Here is a 14,152-nt window from a genome sequence, read left to right as displayed (position 1 = left end):
ATGATGATGGTTATAAGTTATGTACACGGAGGTTTAAGTATGCTTTATATTGAAAGTCGTGTTGAAGCATTTAAGGTGTCATGGATATATCGAATATTAAATAAAGATATTGCCATTAAGACGCCAATACCTATTAATTTAGGCAAAAATAGTTTATTGATATCCAAATCTCATAATTCGATTTAGAAGATACAAATCAGAGTAACAAATAGAACCTGAGGGAATCGTATAAACTCTAAACGGAGCGGGAGCAGGTGCGTTGACAGGGTAACCCAGGCGGATACCCTGTTGAAATTGAACAAAAGAAATGGAACTCTTTATTAGAGAAAGTGAAAAAGACCAAGTTCGTATATCTGTTTATATGGCCTTTAAAAGTTTAATGAAGGTGCATTATTTAGGATTTTTATGCGTCTTATATATGTTTTTGAACTTAAATTATAGTATGGAGCTTCGACATATTTGTTATCTTTTAAATTAGAGACAAATTTTCACAAAACAGTCGATTGTGGTAGGTGCAAATACATGTGGATCTTTTTTGTGCATAAGCATAAATTCCGCCAAAAAAAAATTCCGCAGAAAGATAAAAAATTGATCTTTTTAAAGAATAATTTGCATCGCTGCCACCTGCGACAGTTTTTTTTTGGGAAAAAATCCTAAAAATGGGCAATAATTTCATCGAAAAGAGAAAGTCAAGTACAACTTTTAATATTCAGGCGTTCAGGCGATTTTGAGTTGACTATTCTGTCTTGAAAACGTATAAAACAAAAATATTTGATACATCATCTCGCTTCAGATTCCATTATTTTTTTTATATATATTTAGGGTACAGGTTGATATAATAATATTAATATCCACAGTTCTAAAAAAGGAGATATATGGGTCAAGCAAACTACCTTTCTAATGAGTCATAACAAGTCATAACAGAAGGTGGGTTTGAATAACAAATTTTTGTTAAAAGTACTTGACGACAGACTTTACAAGTGGAGTGAATTTTGAAAATGCATAACTTCAAAAAAAATTGTGTATGTTATCTAGGGTTATTAGTCTTTGACCTCTAAAATTGTAAGTCTGCCCTTCCACGAGATATTTAATTAGAATTTTTCAAAATGTTTTGAACTTTTCGAAAATTCCCCCTGACAACCGATCAGACAATAGTTTTAAGTTGCCTAAAGGCATAACAGTACATTAAATGATGTCCGATAGCTAGTAGATACCTTTGTCTTTTAAAATACAACCTGCATAAAAGGATCGTAATGATGCTATGTGGATAAATTTATCGTTTTTCTAGAGCTAAACTGACAGCACATCGTTCCTACAATGGCTTCCATTTTTACGATTGTAGAAACTAGATGGCGTAATGGGGAGATAATTTTGACGAAAAAAAATCATGATTGAACCGTATCTCCTGTTATGCCAATCCATACTCAGGCAAAATATCACAAGCCATAGAATTACAGATAAGACGACTGGTCTGGTATTTGAAGACGTAATACTGTGAAAATTATAAATCACTAAAACTTTTTTGTTGGCGCCTTTGTCAAATTTACTACTAACTACAAAAATTTATTTTTGCCGTCTTTGTCAAATTTACTATCGACTACAGCTAATATTTTTTGCGTCTTTGTTAGATTTATTTGTATGTTTGTTTGAATGTTTTAGTCAGTTGAGATGTATGTCTGTGATGTATGTTTACACAGTTTTGGCTCCTGGATCCCAATTTACCTATTATGTCTTTTTGATAATCTCACCAAATTTTGTCAATAATACTCGAGTGACATAAACCATAAAACTTCATTTTTGATGCACACACCTAACATACGGCTAAATCATATACCATTCGAAAGAGTATCTTTTTTTGCCCGGTCGTCAAATATTCGTACGGTGCAATTTCTGTCAAATCACATTAAAAGGTCAAGGACGGACAATTTCTTATTTTACAAGACGTCAGCATTTTTTAATATTCTATCTTCTAAATAATAAAATTCTGTATTGAAATATGAAAAACTTTTAGAACAGAGACTATAAGTCAATTATCAAACGCACTTTATAATAATATAAATATATATTAAAGATATAAATGACGTATTTTTAATGAATAGCGCCTTTTCCCATAAATTCCAGCTAAAATGATAAAAATGAGGGAAAACCAAATATTTGTATGTGATTCAATTGTTAATCACCATAAAACCAAATAACATATTTCATTTAGTGCTTAGGAAGTTTTTGACATCATAGAATTACGCTTCTTGTTGATTACACAGCCAATCATAACAACCGATTCAGTTGCCCAAAAAAAACAACAAAAACCACCATCTGCAAAAAGCTGTTCTACGTTAAAAAAAATTGTATGTAGTCAATTTTAGGTTGAAGAAACACATTAAAAAATGCAAAAATGTTTGAAGGAACTAATGCATACGGGATGCATGCTTTTAATGACGCTAAAGTTTGATATTTCAATGTGTAGTTTATTTGCCAGCCTATCAGAAACTCTTCTGTCTTTTCTTGTTATTTTGTTTTTAATTTCAGTATTATCATTCTTGGCTGATTCAGCTGCATCTTACATTGGCGAAAAAACTAAACACAATTATATTCTAGGCACTGAAAATGTTCTGTGTGCTTGTCCGAAGTAGGAAACCCTATCAAACTACGTATTTTTCTTTTAAAACATTGAAATGTTGCAGTTACATGCAGTTGCATGTTGTATTTTGCAAAACCTTTTGGAATTTTAGGTCTTCAATGCTCTTCAACTTCTCACTTTATTTAGCCTTTTAAACTTTTTTGATTGTACACTTAAGTGTCTTTTGTAGACAAAACGCGCGCCTGTCGTACACAAGTTAAGCCTGGTATCTAGGATGAGTTTATTTACAATCACTGGGTCGATGCCACTGCTGGTTGGGGTTTCCTCCCCGAGAGAATCAGCACTTCTGCGTTGACATTAATTATCACTGATATGGTCATAATTATAAATTTACTGTTTACAAAACATTGCATATTTTGAAATACTACAGATTTTCTACCCCAAAATAGATTTGTCACACTTACATTTCAACCAATCATCACCAATATAGGAATAAGAAGATGTGGTATGATTGCTTATGAGACAACTCTCCACTAGAGACCAAATGACAACTATATGTCACCGTACGGCCTTCAACAATGAGCAAAACACATACCACATAGTCAGTATCACTAAGAACTTTTTTTTAAAAGTAGGCATTTTCTGACAAAACATAGCATTTTTCATGTTGATGCGTTAAGCCCTCGGCTGATGACCTGGGAGCGATTTTTTTTACGATTTTCACACTTTATTTTCATACTACGGGAAAACGAGACTAATTGTATTCGCGTTATTTCTCTAATCACATTGGTTGTCAAAATTTGTTGGTTAGAAGTGATGTCCTTTCTCTTTTTCCAAAACTAAATTATAAAGGAAACCCATTCAACTTTATCCGTACAATCACATAAATAAGAACCATCGTTTTTTTTCTTCATTCCAATGCTGTGCATGCTATAATCTGTTCGTTTGGTTTTCTAATGGTGCGAAGATCTCATAACTGCAATAACTGTCTGATATTAGTTGACAAAAACAACCATACAAAATAGTATGTTTAAATGTTAGAAAAACAAGCGTAAACAATGAGATAACTTAAAAGCAGGACTGTTATGGTGAATTTGAATTCCTTGCTATTTAACTCTATTTGAATGTGTTAATCATGAATAAAATTACTTCATGTACAATCTACATATGTGCACGTCAAAACTTTTAACTTACTAAAATTTATCAAGCGATGTAGGAGGAGTATTGCTCATCACAAAGTGTTTTTAGTCTAATGGATGGACATATGAATGGAAAAATACCCAAACAAATGGGCGTAGGGACAAGATGATTCCTACATTTCCGATAAATACACATATAACACCTTGACCAAAGCGTTAAATGAAGGACAGAGAAACAACAGTCCTCATGACACTACACCGAAATGTACGAACACTAACTTAAACCGGGGGTAATTGAAGTTGCTCAGGAAGGGTTTTCTTCCACAATATCAATTTTCAGTCATATTTGATAAAACAACTAATATAGTATGTAATAATGAGCTAACATAAAGAAATAGCCGGATTTGTGATTGTAAAGCGCGTGGTGCAAACAGTATTCATTCGAATATTGAACGAGAATAAGCTTCTCAACATGTCTTCCACTTTCGACAATCGAAGAAGCATATTTTTACTGTATATACTTTGTATATTCCTTAAGCACCTTTATTACCTCTTTTTTAAATATGGTAAATTATTATCTCCTAATATTGACAACAATCGATGTGTTATCTAAACAATGAAAAGCAAAATAATCCCTATTTGCTGATGGTGGTATTTAGGGCAACTGCAAAAGCTTCATTAAAAGGCTGATTCCTGACCATTATTTTATTAATTGAAGATTGAAATGACGAAAACAAATCCCTTCACCTATAAACGATAAATTTATTTAATTTTTGACCTACTAATGTTGATACTTAAAGAAATACATATCATTCGAAATTTGCATTAGCTGATTAATGAATACAAGCATAAGATGCATACTGTCGAGCAAAGCTTTCTTTATTGGTTTGATGTGTTATTGTCATTGTCACTACATAAGTTTAATTTTTTTTTTATATAATAGATAAATTTTTAATAGTATAATATCATAATGATGTTATTTTTCCATTAACCAGCATACAATATTTGATGCTGAGGTAATATCTCATGTTAGTCATACTCATAAAAAAAGGGGCAGCAAAAACAAAGAGAACAATTACAAAAATTATATAAGTCGAAAAACCCGATAATTTCATTGCAAAAAGAAAAAATGACAAAAAGAAAAACTATAGTCTTCAGAACACTACCCGGAAAACTTATGACTGAGCATTACTAATCTAAAAAAAATCTGGAATGAAATCAGGTACATGTGAGGAACATACACATGTAGTTAGTTCAAATAGGAAAGACGGTTGTCTACTGAAGATGCTTCCTTCAAACGAAGCACCTATGTTCCCAATCTCAAAGCTTTGAATTTCGAATATAGTTTCATTTTTGTTTAACAAAACAGTTTTATCTTGCAATTTAATAAATTTTGTAGGAACATCAGTTTTAAGTCATACGGCCATGGTTGATTTCATTACTTGGTGTCCATTGTCGTCATTTTTTTCACACTTTCTCAAATATCGTCACGTCTGAAAACAGGGGACCAATCTCTACCAAACTTTAACTGAATAATTCTTAGGATGTATTATATTAAGTCTGTTGTTTTCTCAAGTCATTTTATCAATATGACCACTCTGTCTAGAAATAAAACATACGGATGAAAGGCATTAATTGTTTTCTATCTTGAAAACCATAATATATTTAAAATCAGTCGCCAAAAAGCTGTAAAAATGATCAGCACTACAGATATATGTTCTGCACAGGCGAAAGATCCAGGCTATTAGGATCCGCTTGTTTAATTTCGAGTGCAATTTTAGTTTAATGAAAAAAAAACTCTTATCTTTAAATGGAGCAAAACATTTTCTCTCGAAAATACGATACAGATGATGTAGCTACTTCTGAATATTTGTTACATTTTTACTGTCAAAACTCTTATCCCGAAAAAAAAAGAGTGCGTACAGAAATTCGACCAGCAGCTGTTTAAAAAAATATACGTACAATTACTACGCCACTGCCAGCTCTCGGTCCTTAAGAAACGGCTCTCTATACAGAGATAAACTACAACTTATCAACACTCAATTAGTTTAACGCTACATGTTGATAAATGTCTTGCAAATTAGGGCTCCATTCAAAAATCTTAGTTTCTTAATTTCTGTTGTCACTACTCAACAAACATCTTACGTTTTGAACTCGTAGTAGTTTTTAATTATGTTAACACAAAGCTTAAATTATTTCCTTATGCAAAATGCAATTTCTGATCTCTAAATCTATCGCAATGCAAAATCTTAAGGTTATACTTATATGTACCAATCATTTAATTGATAACTTTGAAGGCTCTAATATAACACTTTTCTGGGCTGCATTTACTTTCCATACTGGCGCCCATAACTTGTGTCAGTCAACATATCTAAAATATGAGTTCTTCAACTTGGTAGCTACTTGTTTCATTGTTGGTTAATTTTATCAGATAATCATCTTTTCCTGCATTGTTATTAACAGGTTTTAGCTTTAACCTTGTTAATGAACCAGCACGACTTTCTCACAAGTGACAAAAGTAATGATAAGATTTGTAACTGCGATCACAGTAATAACCATAACACCTAATGCACAACAAAATGCAAAATCCAGCTGTGTGTAATAATATAATATAAAAATATGGAGATGTGGTATGATTGCCAACTAGACAACTATTAACCAAAGTTCAACTAAGTTTTTTTTTCAAATAAATATTGCCGGATCCGATTGATATATATTTTTCTAAGTCAGAAAAAAATACTTTTCTTTTTAGCTTAAGTTTGTTGTATATTTTAGCAATACAAGCCATCGACAAAATGTAAAAGTACATTTAACAATTTGCACAATATATAAAATATTGAAAACAACACGTTTAATAATTTCATGCGCCGAAGCGCTTTTCTGGATTTACCTTCACCAGGAACGCTAAAAGCCAAACATTTGAAATCCGAGGGAAGTATAAGTACCGAAACAGTTGAAGAGCTATATGACAAAAAAACCTAAAACAAATAGCCAAATTCATCTAAGGTCAACTTTGCCTGAGGAAGTTGAAACCTTAGTTTCTTTATAATTTCAAAATTTAACAACGGACAATTTTAGAAAGGTTTGTAATAAATCATGTCAGTACCGATGTACTGACTACTGAGCTGATGATACCCTCGGGGACTGTTAGTCCACCAGCAGAGGTATCGACCCAGTGATGTAAAAAATTGAAAACAACACGTTTAATAATTTCATGCGTCCGAACATGTTAAGGTACGACAAATGAATTGTAAATATCAGCTGTAACTGGGATATAAAGCTTTCATATGGAGATAATTAAATAAGCCAACAATACAGCTTTAAAAGAAATTTGAAACACCCAAGGTATATGTTTATGACTCAGAAATTTTTTACTGCAATGAAAGGTAGGATTAATTTAAAAGCTATAAATCTGATAGCTATTTGCATGTTTTCATTATCTTTTATTACATTGATCATCTTTATTAGTTACACATACATCTGTATCTTAACCTCTCCTACCTTTCATTGCAGTAAAAAATTTCTGAGTCATAAACATATACCTTGGGTGTTTCAAAGCACCATTCTTTTTTTATTTGGTGTTTCTATAGAATATTTTGGAAACTTGAGGTTTCATGTTTACTAAAGCTTGTACACAGGAAAAAAAAGGGGTGAAAATTTGATTGGTTAACTTCTAGTGATGGTTATTATCTTATATGCAACGAAATGTTATGTGAAATTTTGTCTGTAGTACTGGACAGGATAAAACTTTACTCATACCAAGTATTTCATTATTTGAAACAAAGATAAATTCTGCACAATTTTTTGAAAAGTACAAATTTAACAAAGACTAATAGGGGAAAAAATAGTGGTATTACACCTACTATGAGATGCACATGTACCTTTGACCTTGTATGTACTCTCATTTGTTAAAATTTCATGCTATTTAAGTGAAATATTACAAAAATGAAATATTCTGAGTGGATTGAGTTTCAAAAACATATTTTAAGAGAAAATTGCCTTAAAATAGGACTCTACCATGAATATTAGTAGACAGAGCAAGCCATACTTAGTGTTTTGGGGAGCTTTTTCTGACTTTTTCTCCTTATTTCTTACATTTTGCTATAATAGAAAACTTTTCCTAATTAATACTTTAATATATATACAGTTATAAGTAAATAAAATTATTTTGAAGCAGTAACAACACATTATTCACTAAAGGGTAAGCTTTTTATGTCCCTCTCTGGAGCGCGGCGTAAATTTACATTTTACGTAAAGACATATTGAAACCTCTATGAAGTCAGTTAAATTTTATATGTATAGTTCAATCAGCTTGAATACTTCAATTACTCATTTATTATCACATTTCGTTCATAAATGTGTGAAATTAACCCCGCATTTTGATTTATTGGCCTAAAAAGTTGAAATTTTGAGGAAATGAGAGGTATAAATGGACAAAAAGGGACCTTATAATGAAAACAATGAGATCCATTAGTGGTATTTATCATCCTAGAATCATCTTTTGTATCATATTCAACTGTTTGTGGGCAGATGAGATAAATATGTAATCATTTATTGGTCCACACTATATTCTATCATGATGCGGCTTGATTTGTGTTTTTCGAAGAAATTTTGCTCGAATCGCTGTAGATGTCGTTTTACATTATACTAGATTTTTCTCAAACTATTGAACTGATTATGACAAAACTTGACAGTAATGCTTGAAATAACCAGTATTACAAAGGAAAAAAAAATCACATTCAGTTTATTCAACAAAAAAAACCTTCTTCAGGTGTAATACCACCAAATTCTAGTACGTCACATCCCGTTGCATACGAAAAAGGTTCGAAAGAAAATATTCCCTTTAATTTGACAGTTGTAGGAAATTAATCCTACCTTTCATTGCAGTAAAAAATTTCTGAGTCATAAACATATACCTTGGGTGTTTCAAAGCACCATTCTTTTTTATTTGGTGTTTCTATAGAATATTTTGGAATCTTGAGGTTACATGGTTACACAGGAAAAAAAGGTGTGAAAATTTGGTTGGTTAACTTCCAGTGATGGTTAATATATTGTATGCAATGAAATGTTATGTGAAATTTTGTCTGTAGTTCTGGTAGTACTGTAGACAAGATAAAACTCTACTCATGCCAAGTATTTCTTTATTTGAATAAAGAAAAATTCTGCACATTTTTTTTAACAAAGACTAATAGAGGAAAAACAATGGTGGTATCACACCTAGAGAAGAAATTAAGTGTTTAATTTGTCACATTTAGAATTATATAAGTAATAGCTTTCTAAATAAGTAACCTTTTATATATAAAGTTTGATTTTGATTAAGTTATAACAAATGTAACATCTATAGGGGTAATTTCTTCTAGCATTATTTGCTAATTTCTTGTACTTTTCTGTTTTAAATGCTCTTCAACTACGTAATTGATTCGGCCTTCCAGCTGTTATGATTTTAACGTCATTGATGAGTCTCGTGTAGACAAAACGCGCAGCTGGCGAACCAAATTATAAACCTTGTATCTTCGATGGGTCTTATGTAGACGAAACACGAAGCAGTATGTATTACACCACATGCTTATCCTGACTTTGATTAGGCATTGTATTGTCATGCTAAAATGGGCACATAGTCGTCAAAAGCCATTTACAACTCTAGTGCCATTCTACTTTATAATACATGTACGGGTATAGTTTATACAAAAAAAAAAGTGTTCTTTGGTAAATTGCAATTGATGAATTCAGCTCTAGATACGTTTTGGGTAGTTGGGTTGCTGCTTCATTGGCGTATACCGAAAAATCTCAGTTTGTTAATACTGATGAAAGACTGTAATAATAATTTAGACAAGAATTGAGCAATTACAATTAGTAGTGAATATTTTCAGAACGTTTCATATGCACCTAGTCACTTATGAATGGTTGTCGAACTAACGACCAGTTATATTGATCTATGCACACCCCTGTGTAATAGCAACATTAAAGTGAAAGTTTTACATTTAAGCTGATTTAATCTAACAAAAGCTACATTTGCATCTCTGTATTATTTTTAATTAAACATCAGGTTAAATAACATGGACATCCACTAAAAAGATGATTTCTTATGAACAATTGATATACAACGTATTTTGTAATATATATATTTTTGATTTGTTAGTTTATTTTGATATGACGATGTCCACGCTAATAGCTTATTCGCTCTTCTTTCTGGTTTTATTTTAACGCATCCATGTTCTAATCCCAACAAAGTATAAGGTAAACTTGCGTGACTGCACAAACGTTGTATTTTGAGCGAATCTGGGATTTAAAATCATTTGTAGGAGTTCTTCGGTATGCAAATAAATCTTCTGTAAAGTTATTCGATGTGTATGTTTGAATTGTGAACGTTTTCACTTGTTTAAATCAAAATTGTAGCCTTTCGAACGTGTCTGATATGTCATCTATTGTTTTAAGAATATAAATAGTTCTTTCATGGTACATATATATCGATGGATGGAAAACTATTAAAACTTGTATTCCATGTTGACACAACCAAAGAGCATGAAATGAAGGAATTCTGTCTTCATGGAATATGACAACACAGTGGAACTTGTCTACATATAGTCCTGTTTGAATACAAAAATCATCAATATTCCAAGATTCTTCTTTCACACAAGAATGCTCCTTTAAAGTATAACCATATATCATGCCATTTATAGCCATCATATCTTTTCATACCAATGGTTTCTTCAACGCGATATAAAGTATTTTCAGGCTGAGTGGGGTGCCAATTAAAATAAGACATAATTGACCCATCGTTATAGTACCAATGTAACTCTGCTGTTCGATGATATCCTTGGAACATAATCCATGTAGTAATTTCGAACTGATCTAGAAAATTAAAACAACGACATCAGTAATTTACAAATTTTATTTGTTTTGTGTTTTGTTTTGTTCTTGATTTATTGTTCTTATTATATTGAATGATGCATTCATATCAGGAGACACATTCTTTGTCGATGTATCCTGTCTCGCTCCATTTTGCAATTAACGCATCTGTTTCCCTTAAGGTTAATTTACAGCAAATTTATCTTTGACGAAAAACTACAGTCATCTCTTATGTTCCACACTTTAATGGGATCTTATGTACATAAGTCTATTTATATACATCAAACAGAATATTGACTATTTATTTGTCATTCGGACGTCAAAACTGATTTAATATTTAAGAAGGAAATGTTTAGTATTACATTCGTTTTTTTTTCTTTTTTCAAAACAGTAGAAGTAGACAAGGAACTATGTATAAAATGACTTATATTTGAAAATATTAATGTTAATATTAAGTAGTGAAATTGATTCCGTTAATGCTATTTCTGTTTGATAATTATTTTTGTTCAGTCAGTTTTAATCGTGTGTCAGATTGCCAATAGTTGTTACAATAGTTAACTCGTTTATTAGAAACAAAATAAAAACAACACACATTTTTTTAAATACTGGAGTTATGAGAGGGATAGTGGTTAAACTTCAGACAATATTATATTTTAGGATCATTTTTACATTCCTCAGTTGTATTTGCGGTAAAATTCATATGTATAAATAGTTATTTAATATTGTGGATACAGACCAAGACAAAACGTAATAGAGAAGATAAAAATATTTCGAATCATTATTTATGAAAAAAAACCTGATTTTAATCCGATTAATAATAATCTAAAGCTAGTTATAGATATTATGAAATAAAATGTTAGGATTGATAAGAATTAAACTATTAGTTTTATAAATAATAAAATTGAGAATTGAGAAAGTCTACGTATATCAAAGCATAAATATGAAACTTATAGAAAAGATACATAACATGAGTTTTAAAAAATATACTTTTGGGTTTTATAACCAATAACTAGAAAAAGTCTAAGATTTTGAAATTTCAACACTATAAATCTTTTTTTTTTATGTCGAACTGATAAGAGACGGTGTGATAGATTTGAGGGAAGTCGATTCAATTACTGCATGGTCTCGAAGGTGGGAATCGATGTATGGTTTGAAGACAAAATATTTTCAAACGGGTGGAAAAAAAACGAGATTGAAACAAGTTTTCTTTTTAAGAAATACAAACCAAGAAAATCTGCAATATGTTGTTGTTTCTTCTCTGAATCAATTTTCATAAGTTCACCCCCTTCATTTTCACAGATAGGACTATAATCAGCATATGATAAGGAAGCGTTTTCCGGGTGGAGCTTGTAGCAACTGTTAAATATTTTGCTGTACACATAGCCAGATTCTCTGGAACAGCGTTCTAAAAAAGGAAAATACACAATATGTTTTACACATTTACGTGTTTATACGGTCTCCTTAATTTAAACACTAGTTTTATAAAACAAATAAAAAGTTCAGGTTACTGTAAATTCAGAAATAATGCGTGCATTTATAATTGCGAATCATTGACTACTGGTAAATATGCGCAATTTAATTATTGCGATTGCAAACATTTTATGAAGGAAAATTACTACTGAAATTATGAATGCGAACCTGATACTGTCTCATTGTTTTCATCAATATAAACATTACAATGGTTTTTCAATTTACAGTATCCAAATTTAATCAGGAAAATACTGCAATGAGACGAAAAATTATAATGTTTTCCATAAAAGAGACATGTTTACTAGCAAAATTAATACAATTGTTGTTTGCAAATATTTTTCCCTCAAAAACTTTATTGTAGACTACTGATCCATCGCTGATTATAGTCAAAGTTAGGACAACAATAAAACTGTTTATCCTTCCGGAGTACATAAGGTCAATCCAGATGTAAGGTTGGGTCCATGTTTGTAGCGTTTTAGTTGTCTGTGTATTTTGATAGTTACTGTCTGTCCATACAAATGTACACAAATAAAGGATATTTAGTTGGGATCAGTGTTACCTTCTCATTAAAACTGAAAGTATGTCTCTGGTGATGACATAGAACAGTTGTAGATGTTGAGGAAGCCAGGAGCGGTTATTTGTATTCCCCCTTTAGGAAATATTTTACATGCTAGGTTTGAATATAGCAGTCTTGGATTTATGAAAGTTATATCTCCATGTTTAAATCATAGTTAATCAAAAGCATATTGATTTTATTTAATCTTGTTAAGTAGTATATGAATTTTATTTTCAATAATTAAATAATTGATACTGAGAAGAAAATAATTATAAGTTCGATGAGCAGTTTTAGGTGTGTATAGAAGGTAAATATTTGGAATACAAAACGACTAAATCAATTTCTTAGATAAGTGTTATTACCGGAGTTTCACCTTATTATACAATTGTATCTTTTCATACAAATGGGTTTTAGTTTTGTAATGTTAAATTTTATATACGCTAAGGCCGTATAATATGAATATGCACGAGCGTAACGTTTAGCTGAGATATGTTAACGCAATACGATCGATAAATGGGTATATTATTGCAGAGAAATGGGAATTTTTGTCGCTTATATTTATATCCACGTCATTCAGACTCTTAAAGATAGTTATCTCTTGGGAAATTATATGACATCCACTTATTTCTATATTGTTGTGCGAGTACAACCACATTTGGTAGTGTTAGTTAGTTCTGCAGTTCTGTATGCGAATCCACGCTCAGTCAAAATGTTACAATCGGGAATAGAACACAATAGATAATAGGACAGATTAAACCACTATTTGGTATCTGAAGATCAAAGGCAGGGACATCATGGCTCTAGTAAGTGAATACATAGACATGGTGTATCGGTCAAGCAATTCGTAATGGTGTCGATTTCAGTCGTTTTTCCACATTATTCTATTTGAGCAGCTATGAGCAACTATAGGTCATCGTACAACCTTCAACAATGCTGACAGCTTATTACGTATAGTCAGTTATATAAATTTGTCTGAACATTTGTATTAAGTCTTCAATATATCACGTTTGAAGCAGCATAACAAAAGGACTTTATCTGAATAATAAATTCCATTTATGCTTTGCCTTCCTTTCTACTATCGTCTTTTTTGGCAACTTTTCTTATGTCAATTCCATTGTAATAGCTATATTTTTGTCTTATTTAAATGATTGTATACAGTACAGCCGAGTATAAGTATGTCGACAAGTAACACTAACACTTATTCAGATACTTAATGCTTATATACCTTATTTAACAAACGTTTCTTACCGTCTAAAATTAGATAATAGTTCCACCCAGCAGCACTTTGTCCTAATGCTGAAGGTCTCTTTATGTATCCAGTGTTAATGCAAATGCACTTTTGCGCAGCTCCATTGTAAAACATAGACATTGACTCATCTATCATAACACAATGCGATGTGCATGCAGTAAGACTTCCATGACCTAGTTGAAAAATAGGTTCATCGATGAACCAATCTTTCAAATGTACTTGATTTTCTCCTTTCAGGACAGGTGTACCCACCAACCAAGGAAAGAAAATCAAACTGAAGCAACATAATAGCATTAATGCGCCTTTTTCTA

General features: G+C 31.3%; 1 long non-coding RNA gene across 1 annotated transcript; it reads right to left on the bottom strand.

The window, feature by feature from the left end:
* Nucleotides 1-10,430: 10,430 nt before the first annotated feature.
* On the bottom strand, nucleotides 10,431-13,937 carry LOC127706541 (uncharacterized). Its single transcript, XR_007984534.1, has 3 exons — nucleotides 13,841-13,937; nucleotides 11,792-11,971; nucleotides 10,431-10,569 (listed from the first exon to the last, which is right to left on the bottom strand). It is a non-coding gene; the product is annotated as an uncharacterized LOC127706541 (long non-coding RNA).
* Nucleotides 13,938-14,152: the final 215 nt, after the last annotated feature.

The sequence above is a fragment of the Mytilus californianus genome, unplaced genomic scaffold (genome assembly GCF_021869535.1).
Source record: "Mytilus californianus isolate M0D057914Y unplaced genomic scaffold, xbMytCali1.0.p SCAF_6, whole genome shotgun sequence".
NCBI lineage: Eukaryota > Metazoa > Mollusca > Bivalvia > Mytilida > Mytilidae > Mytilus > Mytilus californianus.
This window is presented reverse-complemented; position numbering and strand designations above follow the sequence as displayed.